At 43.3% G+C, this 12833-nt stretch overlaps 1 protein-coding gene across 3 annotated transcripts in view; it reads right to left on the bottom strand.

The window, feature by feature from the left end:
• HIC2 (HIC ZBTB transcriptional repressor 2) overlaps positions 1–12833 on the bottom strand; it is a 72324-nt gene that overhangs the window by 7757 nt on the left and 51734 nt on the right. For all 3 annotated transcript variants that reach the window (XM_056504062.1, XM_056504061.1, XM_056504063.1), the window contains exon 2: positions 1189–1332. The gene's annotated coding sequence lies outside the window, so the exon portion shown is untranslated. The remainder of the gene's footprint in view (positions 1–1188; positions 1333–12833) is intronic.

The following is a 12833-nucleotide window of genomic DNA, read 5'->3' as shown; positions in this document are numbered from 1 at the left end:
TGTGTCCAGCTACTACTGGAACGGAATGAAACTGAAACAGATGACTTTCTGCACCCTTCAGTTTCAGATAGACCAACTTTTTTTTGAGCACTTAACGACTCCCACTGGGAAGAGAGCTTTCCTGTTCCTCAGTGGCTGATCTGATCTTCCTTTCCCCACATCCCAACAGAACCAGGATTCTCAGAGGTGTCAATGTAGTGGGTGGTTCACAGCCACTAACCTGCCCCCAAAAGTTGCATTTGGCAGGTCATTAGCCCATGACTTTTAAAGGAATTCACATTCTAGAACAGCAGAAGCATAGGGAGAAGTGCTGGAACTGTGTTAGTCCAAATGGTTCCCTATCCCCAGCCCCTGCGAGCAGTCAGACAGCAGAATTCAGAAGCTGAGGCACAAAAATGCATTTTCATCATTGACAGGGAGCAGCAAAAGCTCTGTGAAAAAGGCTCAAGCAGAAAACAGGATGCAGCACCCTTGTTTTTCTCACACAAATATTTAGCACTTTAAAATAGCTAAGATCAACATGTGGAGTTACTCTGGCAGAGGTCTGCAGAGCTGGGGGAGGGAGAGAAAACATGCAGGACAGAGCAGGATGTGCAGCTAATTTTTGAGGTTGTGGGCATGGAAAAGAGAAGGAAAATGGAGGATGGAGGATCATTTTGCAGAGGATACCATATCAGCAAACTGAAAGTGGCCCTTGTTTAGTTTGTTACATTCCAATTAGTGTCAGGCAGAACTGCCCTCCCAGCTCCCTGAGGCAGCTCTTGCAGGATGCCCCCAGAAATGGCAAAGCTTTGCTTAAGGACATGAGCCTCTGTCTGGTACCTCTGTGCGGCAACATTTGGATATTTGGGATGTGGGCAATACCTGCTCAACTGCTACCAGCTCCTGGCCCAAAAAGGAGAGAAAAAAAAAGAGTGAGATGATTTCCCAGTCCCTTCTCTCATGTTCTAGAATAACAAGGAAAGCCTGACATGGCTAGGCCCTTCTCTACTGCATGTCAAACTTCCCAGGGAAAGGGATTCTCCATGGGTGAAAAGGGTAGGGGCCCTGTGTGCATGAAAGCACTAAAATCAGGAGTGCAAAGTGATTTCCAGTCAGTGCAAGGCTGCAGCAAAGCAGGAACACCTTGCTATACAAGCTGAAACTATGAGCAGTAGAATGCAGATTAACCACTTGGTTGCCGCTTACCATGCCAGGTACATTGGGCTAAAGGCACCTCCATCCAGTGCTGCCCGACGTGCCAGGTACATCCCATGATGTTCCATTGAAATCACAACAGGCCATCAATAGAACGTGGCTGCACGGATGCAGAATGGAGAACCAGCAGGGACGCTGTTAAATGCAATTAAAATACTGCAATCAAAATTGAAACGTACATTTTAAAACAGCCACCTGCCTTAAATGTGTAACTTCTAGAACAACCTCCCCTCCACCCATCTCCCCACAGCTGTTGAACTGTGACGGAAGCAGAACAGAAAGACTGCAAGTTTCTTACTGATGCTCCTTGGTCATTTGCGTTTGACTTCCAACAGCACTGAGCTTCAGGGGGACCAGTTCACATGTATTCAAAACCAGCAGATCCCAGGATGCCTGCACCAGCTTCCTTCTGCCCAGAAATTCAGGCAGTGAAATATCATCACCATTTAGAAATGCCTCTATGACAAGAACAGCCTGGTGCCAGAGCTTCATGTCTCATTACTGACACAGTACAGGCAGCAGAAGAAACTCTTCAAACCTGCTCTGCTGTGTTGTCCCTGTTACCCTGTCCCAGTTCCCAAGCCTTTGAAAATACCTTCTAGAGGTGTTATGGCATTGGGCCAGGCTGGATACTTTGGTGTAAGGCAGAGAGAAGAAGATGCTGTATACCCTCTCCTATTTATAATGATACTTCCCTGATAATTTAATCTCTGTTCTTGGAGACTGGAGATCAAGTTGATTCATGGTGAACTGCAGCTTGTATGAGTGTCGCAAAACTTAAGATCTATAATTCCACCCTTCCCTGCCCAAAGGAAAAAGCAACATCATATTTTCCATGTCAGAGAAAGGCACATATCACAGCTACCCTAGGTTTGACAAGCTGTTGTATCCTCTGCAGCACATAACCTTTCCACAGAGTTCCTCAAATCAGCTCCAGCGGGATTATCATGGAGGAGTCTCAGGGTAGATGCTAAGCACAGGTTTCTTTCTACAAGTGGTGATGCTGCCCCAGTGAAAATAAACAAAAAAAAAAAAAAAAAAAAAACCCCAAACCCACCAAAACCCAGTACAAAAATAAGTTTGTAGCCTGGCAGGGATTCAACATAGGTTTTAGACCCTCTTGTTGAAGTGAAACACGTGCATAGCACTTATCACATTGATGGCTGCATATCTTCAGCTGTGTTTCTGGAGATAGAAATCTTACATTTAAAAAGTGAGAATACTATTTATTATCAACCTTGAAAGATAAAAGGCCAAATGAAAAATATCTATACTTAATATTGAATGAGAGCATAAAGCAGGACACAGGCCTGGGAAATTGTTTGGGTTGTCATAAAAAGGAGAGAGTATAAGAAGTTCATTCTTCCTGAACATCTGCTTAGGTCTTAGGCCCAGGACAGTGTTCTCAACATTCCCACCTGCATAGTCATCCCCACAACTCTGTAACCAAATCCCTTTCACACTGAACTAATAGGTCTTTTGTTTCCAGATGACCCTGTTTTGATTCCTGTAGGCTGAAGATTTTAAAATCTTCTCAATACAACAAAGAAGTGAAATATAAACAACTGTTTGCCTACTGACCTGGGCTGTGCTGAGCTAAGAGCATTTGCTGAACTAGTCTGAACAGACCAATGCCAGCATGAGCAGGCCAACCCACAGTTAACACTTGAAGCATAATTGACCAGAGCCCCAGGAATCTGGAGCTCCCCCCTCTCCAGATCACGCTCTGCACCGCATTAAAGCACCTGAACTCTGGCTGCGTCTCCCAGCATCACAAGCCTGCAAAACCCTCAGCAATACCAGCAATTCTCAGTTTAACACAGGCTGAATGCTGCATAAAGGTATTTCTTGAACAGCAGCCCAAACATGAGGTTTTTCCCACCCAGATTACATCAATTTGCTTCTTGCTACTGTGAAGCAAGAGCTCTTCTCCATAGTTGTATTTCCCCTCTAGGACAGAGTTTAGTAGAAAACTGCTTCAACCAAAAGGTGTTTCCTATTGTTAGAATACCTCACTGCAGTCAGAAATGAAGCTTCCTGCCAACTCCTAAACACAGTGCTTGTATGGTATATATTTATTGTAACTGCTGATACACAGGAGACTAGAACTACCCAAATCTCTACTGAGAGGTGAAGGGAGAGGCATGGACATTGCAGATCTTGTCAGCCAGAGTCCAGCACTAAAAATTCCTGCATATCTGCAGAGCACAGTTGATCTCAGGAACAGAGCAGTGGCATAGAACAAAGCTTCAGAAGCTCATGACCAGCAATAGACTCTGGGCTCCTCTTCCTACATCAACTGAGCAAACTCAGTTTTAGTTGTACCTGCATTGTAAGTAGTAAAGGCAGCTCCAATGTCCAATGCTAATCTCATTTATTTCATTTATTTACTCCCTATTGCACAAAAATAACAACAACATATTTAATGAAGTAGCTCAAAGGTCCCTTTGGTATGCAAAATTCTCTTTCCTAGCCACCTCTGAGCCTGTACAGAATTCTCCCTTTACAATGCAAGAATTTAGGACATGACTAAAGGATCTTTGCTACCTCCCAGTTAATCCTAGAGAGTGTCAGCCTGTCCTTCATTAAGATAGGTCACTTGGCAGGGGGTGCATGGGTTGGCAACCTCATGCTGAGCGTGGCTCTGAGGGCAGGAGCACACCCGGCACTGTGGAAAAGGAGGAATGTCACGACCCTCTTCCAACCAAGACTGTCCTACAGGACACTCCCAGCTGCAGCACGGCTTTAGGGCTCTGAGTCACCACAGGTACAAACTGATAGCAGGTTGTGAAATGCAGTAATACTGGAGCAAATGCATGACCCTTTCCACTGTCCCTGCAACTGGGGAGAGATCTCCAGGACAGGGATGAGGCAGGCAGCTGGAACTGGTGACTGTGACTCAGACTCCTTAGTTACATGGTTTGTTAGAGCAAACAAAGCCTCAGAGTACTAGGAAAAATGGGAGCAGGTTTGATAAAGATCCTCCCCATCAGCCTGTTTATTTTCATTTCTTGTGTGGACTCAGCAAACGTTTCTGCAGAGAGAAGCAGTCTGCACAGGAGCATCTGCATACACAATACTGTTAATATTATAAGCTTGCAATAGTTAACACTATGTTTCCATGTTGAGCGGTGTAGTAACTGTCTTGGACCAAAATGTCATCTCTCTCACCATATGCCAGATACCAGTGAGCACAAAACAAGCATTGCTGTCTTGTTTTTTCCCAATAAGAAAAAAATCTCATTCCCTTTACCCACATCTATAAATCCAGCAACAGTTCTTAATATAAATGATACCTTAAATGCAGCACTTTTAGCATTTCTCCACATTTTTTCACTTTGCTTTTCCCTAAAAACTGACTCTAAACTCAGCCCTGTACTTAGCAAAGAAATCTTTGGTTTTAAGTTTCACTTTGGTGAAGTCTTTCAAGCAAACCACTGCAAGAGTTGGTCCCAGAAGTATTAAGACTATACTGCCTACCAAACATCCCTTCAAATCAGATGCTTAACCCATCATCCTGAACTCTTTTTATTTGGTTCTTTGCAGCCACCAAGAAGTCTCAACACATCTGAGCCTGGCAATTGAGAGAAGGCCAGAAAGTCACTATTGCTTGTAAAAGCAGAAGGCCTAACAGATCAAAGTTTTGCAAACTGCCTGTATTGCATCCAAATCTCTCCAAGCTGAAGATGACCTAATGGGAAAGCAGTTTACTCACTTTCAGAATTCTTCATTTCTTTGGCTACTTTTCCTCAACCCCTACTTCTTATTTTGACTAGTTTATTCCTCTGTCTTCTTCACTGGAGACTTCAAGCATTATTTAAACTCAGCTCACAGACTGCAGGGAGGTCACTCTATGTATGTTTCCAAAATCCACCTCTTCTAAGTAAAGCTCCCATCCTGCTGGCTTTGTCCTGCAGCCCTGCACAGCAGTGGTCCAGGGCTGCAGATATGTGGGGCACATTTGGCCAGCCCTCCCTGACAGACAGCTTCTCAGCCTGGGGGATTACAGCCCCAAGCATACTAGGAAAGGCAGCCCAGCAAGGTCATGGGGTGTTGAAAAGTTTGCTACAGTCCAAAGCACAGGATCTTCCTCTTTTCCTTCCCTACACACTATTCTTGTCAAGGTCAAGGATTTCTTGGCAGCCCTCAAAGTACACAAATGATAGGCTTTTGTCATGAATTAAGACTTAAAAAATTTATCTTAAATTTATTTTAAAAAAGCTAGAAGGGATGGAGCAAGGCAGAGGGGAACGTACTTTCACCTAAGATTTGGTTTTGGAAAGGGGATTGACAGTCTATGTATGTGCTTTACCCTGTAATCTGAAAGCTCCTCAGGACGAGACCCTTAAAAGTATTTTCTGCTGAACCATATACACATCCCAGAGCAAGAGAACCAGCAGCTCCCTGCATCCATTCCAGTCTGCTTAGCTTCTCCTAAATCAACACTGCCAGAAGGCAAGACAGCACTATAACAAATTAGCACCACTCACAATTTGTTGAAGTTGCTGTTGCATTGTTTGTTTATTTAAAACACAAGCAAGCACACACACACAAACTTCCCAGGCTTGCTCTCTGCTGCCATCCCCCAAACTCCAGATCTGTAGCCTCAGAGAGGCAAGCAATGGCTGTGGATTAAACCCATGCACAGCAACAGCCACTGTGCTGGGACTCTGCTTGGGTTTTACTCTTTCACTACAAGCAAAACCAAAGAATGCCCACGTTATTCCAGCCTGGAACATAATGGTGTAGAAATCCTTATTTCAGCACCTGACTAGGAAAGATTGTTGTTAAGAAAAAGAAAGAGCCACAGGCTTGAAAGGACCCAGCACTAATACAACTCTTAGTGCTAATGCTATTTATGAACATCCAAGGGATAATCTGCACCCCTTATCAGCCCACAAGATTATAAGATCTTTAAAATAGGAAACACGTCTTACTTCATAAAGTACTGTATAAGTTTGAAAAGCACAATATTAGTGGTAGTAAATAATTGCCAAAGTCAAGCACAGAGGTGGCTGTAAAACCTGAAGCACCATCACTGTTCTATTTCATTCTCAGCTCTAGGTAATAGCACTGTAGATTCTCTGGTTGTGCTGACTTGGTCTCTTATGCACCAATCTGGTTTTACTTTAAGAGATAATTTGGGAAATGTGCTATGCTTATACTCACAGGAAGAAAGTAATGTTTGATCATGAGGTGGTCACTATGAGCATGATGTTAAAGATCTGTAGTAGATTTTTATCCTTCCACCAAACAGTTTTGTTTTCCAGCCTGTGTCAGTGTGACAGCAATGATTCCTCTACACAGCATTTCTATCTGTAGGCAATTATCACACACAGAGAGCACTCTACTATCGGAGCAGCTGCTCACCAGTTCCATCGTGTAGCCTATAGAGACAGCTTCCCTTTTATTTCTCTTGGTTTATATGACAATAAGCTCTAGGCTGCTGCAGGTATACTTTAGAGGACAGTAAAGTCAGCATCATCCACTCAAACCCTTACATGCTTTCATTCAGGATTTTTTTTCTTAGTTTTAGAGAGGTTTTTTCTGTCTTATGAATGCTTTAAATGTTTTCATTTCTGGCTGCTGACAGATAACTGCATCAACCAAAGCATCTCTGCTTGTCTGGGTTGAGCGTGGCTTTGGTTTCTGGACAGGCAAATGCCACAGATACCACAGCTATCTCCAGCAGTTTAACAACAATTAAGGAAATTAAGAGATTTTCTATTCAGATTGAGACCTTTGCATGGAATTCTGTTGGTGCCAAAACATCATTAGATAACCCATGATTTATCAAATGTTTAAATACTCAAGCTTAAGTACTTCAAAAGCTACTCACTTTACATTTGCCACCTAAGGAAATTACTAAGCAATTTGTGCATTTTTTTCCCTGCCAGAAAAAAAAAAGAAAGCCTCAAAGAGCAGAGCAGAATGCATCATCCTCCTTCTTTCAGCATTATTACAACCATCTCATTGGTAATTATTGTCCTCAAGGTGGGTGTGGGGGAGTGAAAATCTGTAACAGATTCTATTTTTAGAAGATAACCTTGGGAAAAACAGGAGGTACCAGAGAAACAGGCATGAGGGGTGAAGTTATGACAATACTGAAACTAGCAGGAGACACAGGTGTACCAGGTGTCTGTGCCAGAGAGCTCTGAGAACAAAAATGTGGCCGCACCTACTGTAAGATTTAGGCTTGGCTGGCAGGTTTCAGAGGCACTCACAATTCACAGAGACAAGGCACATATTTAAAAGTTTGTGCAAGAGTTAAAAAAAAACCAAAATAAAACAAAACCAAAACCAAACCCACACCAAAGGGTTATTTTAAAACTTTGATGGATCACTTCCCAGGAGATCTCCCCTTTCAGCAAGGAAAGCAGTTAAAGGAGAAGAAAAAAAAAAAAAAACCAGCCAAAAAGCAAAGCAGAACCAAAACCTAAAAACAGCCAGAGAGGCTGAACTTCCCTAACACAGATGAAACAACACAGCAGTTTTATACTTACATAAACAGGATCAGAATCTGGCCCAAGGAGTAATACATGTACAAACTTGAGCTCACAGCCACAACAAACATTGATACCCCACCTTAGAGTGGAAGGAAAAAGTAAAATCCTTCCATCCTTACCCGGTGATATAACAGCATCAAGACACCCAGAGGATGCAGAAAGGACTCTTAGTGAGGATACATTTGGACTAAAGCCTCTCTCTTGGCAATGTGCATTCCCAAGCATCTGTATCTAGGATCCAGCTGCTTTCAGCCCCTGGCTGCACATTATTCAGCCACATGCAGTTCTGTCACAGAGAAGGGCTGAATAAATTTTGGCATTGTTACACCACAGTGCAGGTGCTCGGAAACACAGACATTCTGAGGCTCTTGCCTCACCAGCCATAGGGATGTTCTGATGCCATCCAGCTTTCCCTGATCCACCAAGTCAGTCCACCTTGGGTTAATTTGTTCCCTTCTCCAGGCATTTTCTTGGCAGGCACTTCACTCAAAGAATATGTTTTTTGAACAGGAAAACCACCTCAAAATCCCAAACCAAAAAAGTCAACGCCTCGAAGGACCTGAATAAGTCACATAGGTGGCATCCTTATCACAAATTAACCTCCATCACAGATGCTAACATGACTTTCACACACTTGCTTTCTCTGCAACCTCATGTAAGAAGCCTGACAGTAATGCCAAATCCCCAGACCCTTCCAGGAGCACTTACTGCACACCCAGACCTACTCCAGAAAATCAAATTCTTATAACAGGGTATGCAGTGTGAAAGCCAGTTTAATCTTGTGCAGGCAAGAAATAGCAGGGACTTCCCTGTGGAAAAATTAGGAGGTATATAGTAATTCATCAAATTGATTTAAAAGAGCCAGCTGCACGTGCATATGTGGATTCTGGCCCTGGCAGACAGTCCCAACCCTATGCATTTGCTTACAAATAGGCAAGGTGCTTTGCCACAGCTACTGAACCCTTTGAAAAAGTTGGTTTTGACATGTTGGATTTTTCAGCTGCTCTCTAAGCAGAAGGCAATTGAGAGAACACACCCAAGAACTGTAGCAGACACGACTTTAAAATCTGTCTTCATTATGTTTTCATTTTTATACAACTTTCTAACATTAGCAATAGCCAGATGAAATTTTTCATGTTTCTTAAAACAGAGGAGAGGTCAGGAAAACATCATTACACATAATTTGTTCTTTCTCTAGTGATAGTCAGAGTCCAGAGTCCTGGCCCAGGGTTTCTACTTATATTTTCACTGTGCTTCTTAAAGCCAACAAACCAAATAGAGTTAGTTGTCAGGTTTAGTGCGCTTCAAAACAAAATATGTATTAGAAGGGGAATTTTTTTATTATCATATTATTTAAAGGATTCAGTGAGGAATCTAAAAATCTTTGGAAGGGTTTGTTGGAGAGGGATTAGGAAGAGAGGAACCTTATAAAAACAACCTCACACACTCCAATCACAGGGTTTGTTCCTCTTCTCCATATAAAACCATAGAATCACTTAGGTTGGAGAAGACCCCTAAAATCAAGTCTAACGATTAACCCATCACTGCCAAGTCCACCTCTAAACTGTATCCTCATGTACCACATCCACACATCCTTTGGATAATCTCCAGGGATGGCAATTCCACTATTTCATTGGGCAGCCTGTTCCAATGCTTGATGACCCTTTCCTTGAAATTTTCCCTAATATCCAACCTAAATCTCCCCTGGTGCAACTTGAGGCCAGTTGCTCTTGTCCTATTGCTTGTTACTTGGGAGAAGAGACCAACCCCCATCTTGCTACAACATCCTTTCAACCTTGCTGAACCTCCCCCAAGTGGCCTCAGCCCATGGATCCAGCCTGTTCAGATCCCTCTGCAGAGCCTTCCCCTCCAGCAGATCAACACTCCCACTCTAGCCTAGTGTCTTTCACCTGTGAGCTCACTGAGGTGCCCTCAACTTTCTTATACAGATTTCTGATAAGGACAAGCACACTAAAGCCTGCCTTTCATTAGGGAAACAAAGCCAAAAGACCTAGAAAACACTGCACGGAGACACGATGGGGAGGTTCTGGGAAGCAAAGCAGCAGCTGAAGTTATATGGAAATAACGACAACATTCACAGAAGTTCTCCTTGGATACATATCAGCGTGTGGGAATGAAGGATTAAGATTGAGTATTTGCATTTCCCAGTCAGATGCCAAGATAGCAAAGCTGGCAGGCTGAGGTGCTGTGATGTTCCTTGAAGTGAGTCTCCAGCCATGAACACTGTGTGTACAGAACTCTTCTGCTTGCAAGTGTCTCTCACTAACAGTGAGTATTTTGAATTTTTAAAAATGTACTCTAGGTCAGTGCTTATAAAAGTAAAGCATTAACAGCTCCAGCATAGCACAGGCAGCTGGGCAAGCTCTGCTGACAGATCATTGCCAACACAACCCCAAATTAATCCTGTGCTGTGCTCCCAACCCACACACAGCAAGCAGGTAGTGCCATGGTGCCAACTGCTTCAGTCAGCATGTAAGAGCAAAGTGCCACGTTATTAACTTTTCTAAAGGCTGCAGCAGAGCATTTTGATCCCTGCATACAACAGACACCTGAATAATTAGGGTGCAGGGCTGAATCCCTGGCAGACCTGGCTTTTAAAATAAGATATAGTACTTCAGCATCATGGCCCTCCACAACAGATTTCAGTGCTTTTATGCTGCCTTTTTAAAGGCCAGCATTAACATTGTCAATGGTACATGGTTTACCAGGTGGAAAAAAAATCCCAAACCAAATCACACAAAAATAGAGCCATCATTACAGTGGATGAGGTATCATGATCTGTTTTAGGGCATCCAAGTCAGAGTCATCACCTTAAAGGTCAGGTTTTGCTCTCTTTCTGCATCAGCGCTGGTCTGGCTCAGCCAAGCTCCATAGTCTTCAGGGCAGCACAACAGAGCAGGCAGCAAAGCGCAGGTAAGGTTCAGGAACACTTGTGAAGAAAGCTGGCTGTAAAGCCAAATCCTACATGTCAGAGGTCACAGCAGTAACTGAGGATTGTGCTTCAACCCCCAAAACATCGTCTGGTATCCAGGAAGGCTGCTGGCAGTAGGTGAAAAATGATTGTGAAAAACAGAGGAACAATGAAGAGAACGTTCTTGGAATTGTTGTTGACACTGTGTGGTGCATGCACAGTGAAAAGGCAGAGCAGAGCAGCACTGGGACCAGGAAGAACTTCAAGAGGACATTCCTGTGAGCCTTTGGGCCTGAAATTCTCCTCTCCAACACCCCAGTTTCCATAGTCAGAAGTGAGATCAATGCCTAACTACACAAGATGCTTCTACTTTGTAATGACCTTAATTTCTAGGTGATTAATTATTGTTGACTTTTTCCTTGGAACTTTGTAAAAGCCCAGCAAGAATGAAAGTCTGGAGATTCTCCCCAAAGTCCCTCAAATGCATCAGAAACTGGAATCTGGTGCAGAGCTGCAGTAGGTTGTCTCAGCAGACTCAGTGGGTAATGAGGTCTCCTGAAACAAAGTGTAATAAGTGTTTCTGCCTGGACTTGCCAAAAGACCTTAATGCAAATAGAACTGCAGGAAAATTAGGGTGGACTCTAGTGGCTGCCTACCCCTCAGGGTTTCGGTTTTTCTGTTGTTTTTGTATTTTTTTCCTTCAATCCTGATGAAATTCATCACAGCTGCATTTAAACTGAGGTTGTGATTTAAATTTCCCAAAGCAGGCAGGACAGGTTTGAAAGCCTGATATATCAGTGTGTGTGCTTCCTGGGAACCAAGGTAGTTGCAGAGCCTTCCTCAAGGGGTGCCTTGTTGGTCCCCTCACCCCCTTGACATGTTAGATGTCACACAGGCTAGTGGATTCCTGGCAAGTCGAGCAGGCTTGCTCCTTACAGCCAAGCAGCCCCACATTCAAACATGCCACTAAGTTCCTTGAAGGTATTTACAGTTTACTTTTTAGTGCTATTTAAGTTCAAAGGGGCTAGTAAAGCCCCATTAAGCCATTTACATCAAACTGGTTAGTTAATTTTCCTGTTGCAGGCTTTAAATTAACAATTTATAACCCATTCCCTGGAGATGCCAGTATTTGGAAACAACTCAGCCAGGACATTTTGCAGGGTGCAGTTAAGGAACAAAAAACACCACTAAACCAAATTACCCCCTCCCCCCACCAAAAAGAATCCCAAAACAACACAGAATAAATATCTTCAGTTTTTTATTAACATCTGTTAACTTTGGGAGAATCCACTAAGAACAGAGGTGAGGGAGAGCCCACTATTACCAGCTAGCAGGGATAGTGAGGCTGTGTCTACCTTAGGCTATGCAGCAAAATGTGATTTGCAGAGGCCCAAAGCCAGCCTGGCAGGCACCGCAGCTAGAGGGGGAAGATTCTTTCCTTACAACAAGATATTCTGCTTTTCAGTAGCATAATCAAAGGTATTTTTACATTCATATGTGCAAAAATGTATTTGTCCACCAGGGAGGAAAACTATTTGAGGGTTTGGATCTGGTCAAACTGAACACTGGCCCACAGCTGCAGTCCTCTTTCAGGTTAGGATTAAAAAGATACATATTTATACCCCCTTGTCATAAGAGTCAATGATCCCAGGGGCCAAGTGAGTCTGGAGCTGAGGGGTCTCCATTCCCAGGATCTTCTCCCTTGCCAACAACCTTTAATTTCTGAGGAGAGTCTGTTATCCACTCAGGGACTGTTTATTCCAGACAACCACACTGAGTGAAAGCTGTTACAGAAGAGAATTACCACCCTCCCCTCAAAATACCTGAGTGCCCAAACTAACCAGGTCCTAGAGCACAACCCTCCTCCTTATTTCCACCAGCCATTACTTTAGTTCTGCAAACAATTGACATACTGGATGTTTACCTGAAAATCTTATTTAAAATAAAGATGGGAGGAAAAGACTGCTCAGCTGCTACTATTTCCACACAACAATCTATCAAATGTAGGAGAAGCCTTGGCCCCAATCCTGGAAGCTGTCCCAAACCAACAAGCACTTAACACCTCACCAAGAGCAGGAATCCATGGAAAGAAGGGCAATGTGGAATGAGACTAAGGCAAACTAGGAGATTTCACATGAACATCAAAAAAAGGCGCATCAAATTTGAGAGAAAAATTCCATTCTACTTGAAAGACATGA

Source organism: Oenanthe melanoleuca, chromosome 15, assembly GCF_029582105.1.
Source record: "Oenanthe melanoleuca isolate GR-GAL-2019-014 chromosome 15, OMel1.0, whole genome shotgun sequence".
In the NCBI taxonomy this organism is placed as follows: Eukaryota; Metazoa; Chordata; class Aves; order Passeriformes; family Muscicapidae; genus Oenanthe; species Oenanthe melanoleuca.
Note: the sequence above shows the minus strand (reverse complement) of the source record. Positions and strands in the feature narration are given on the sequence as shown.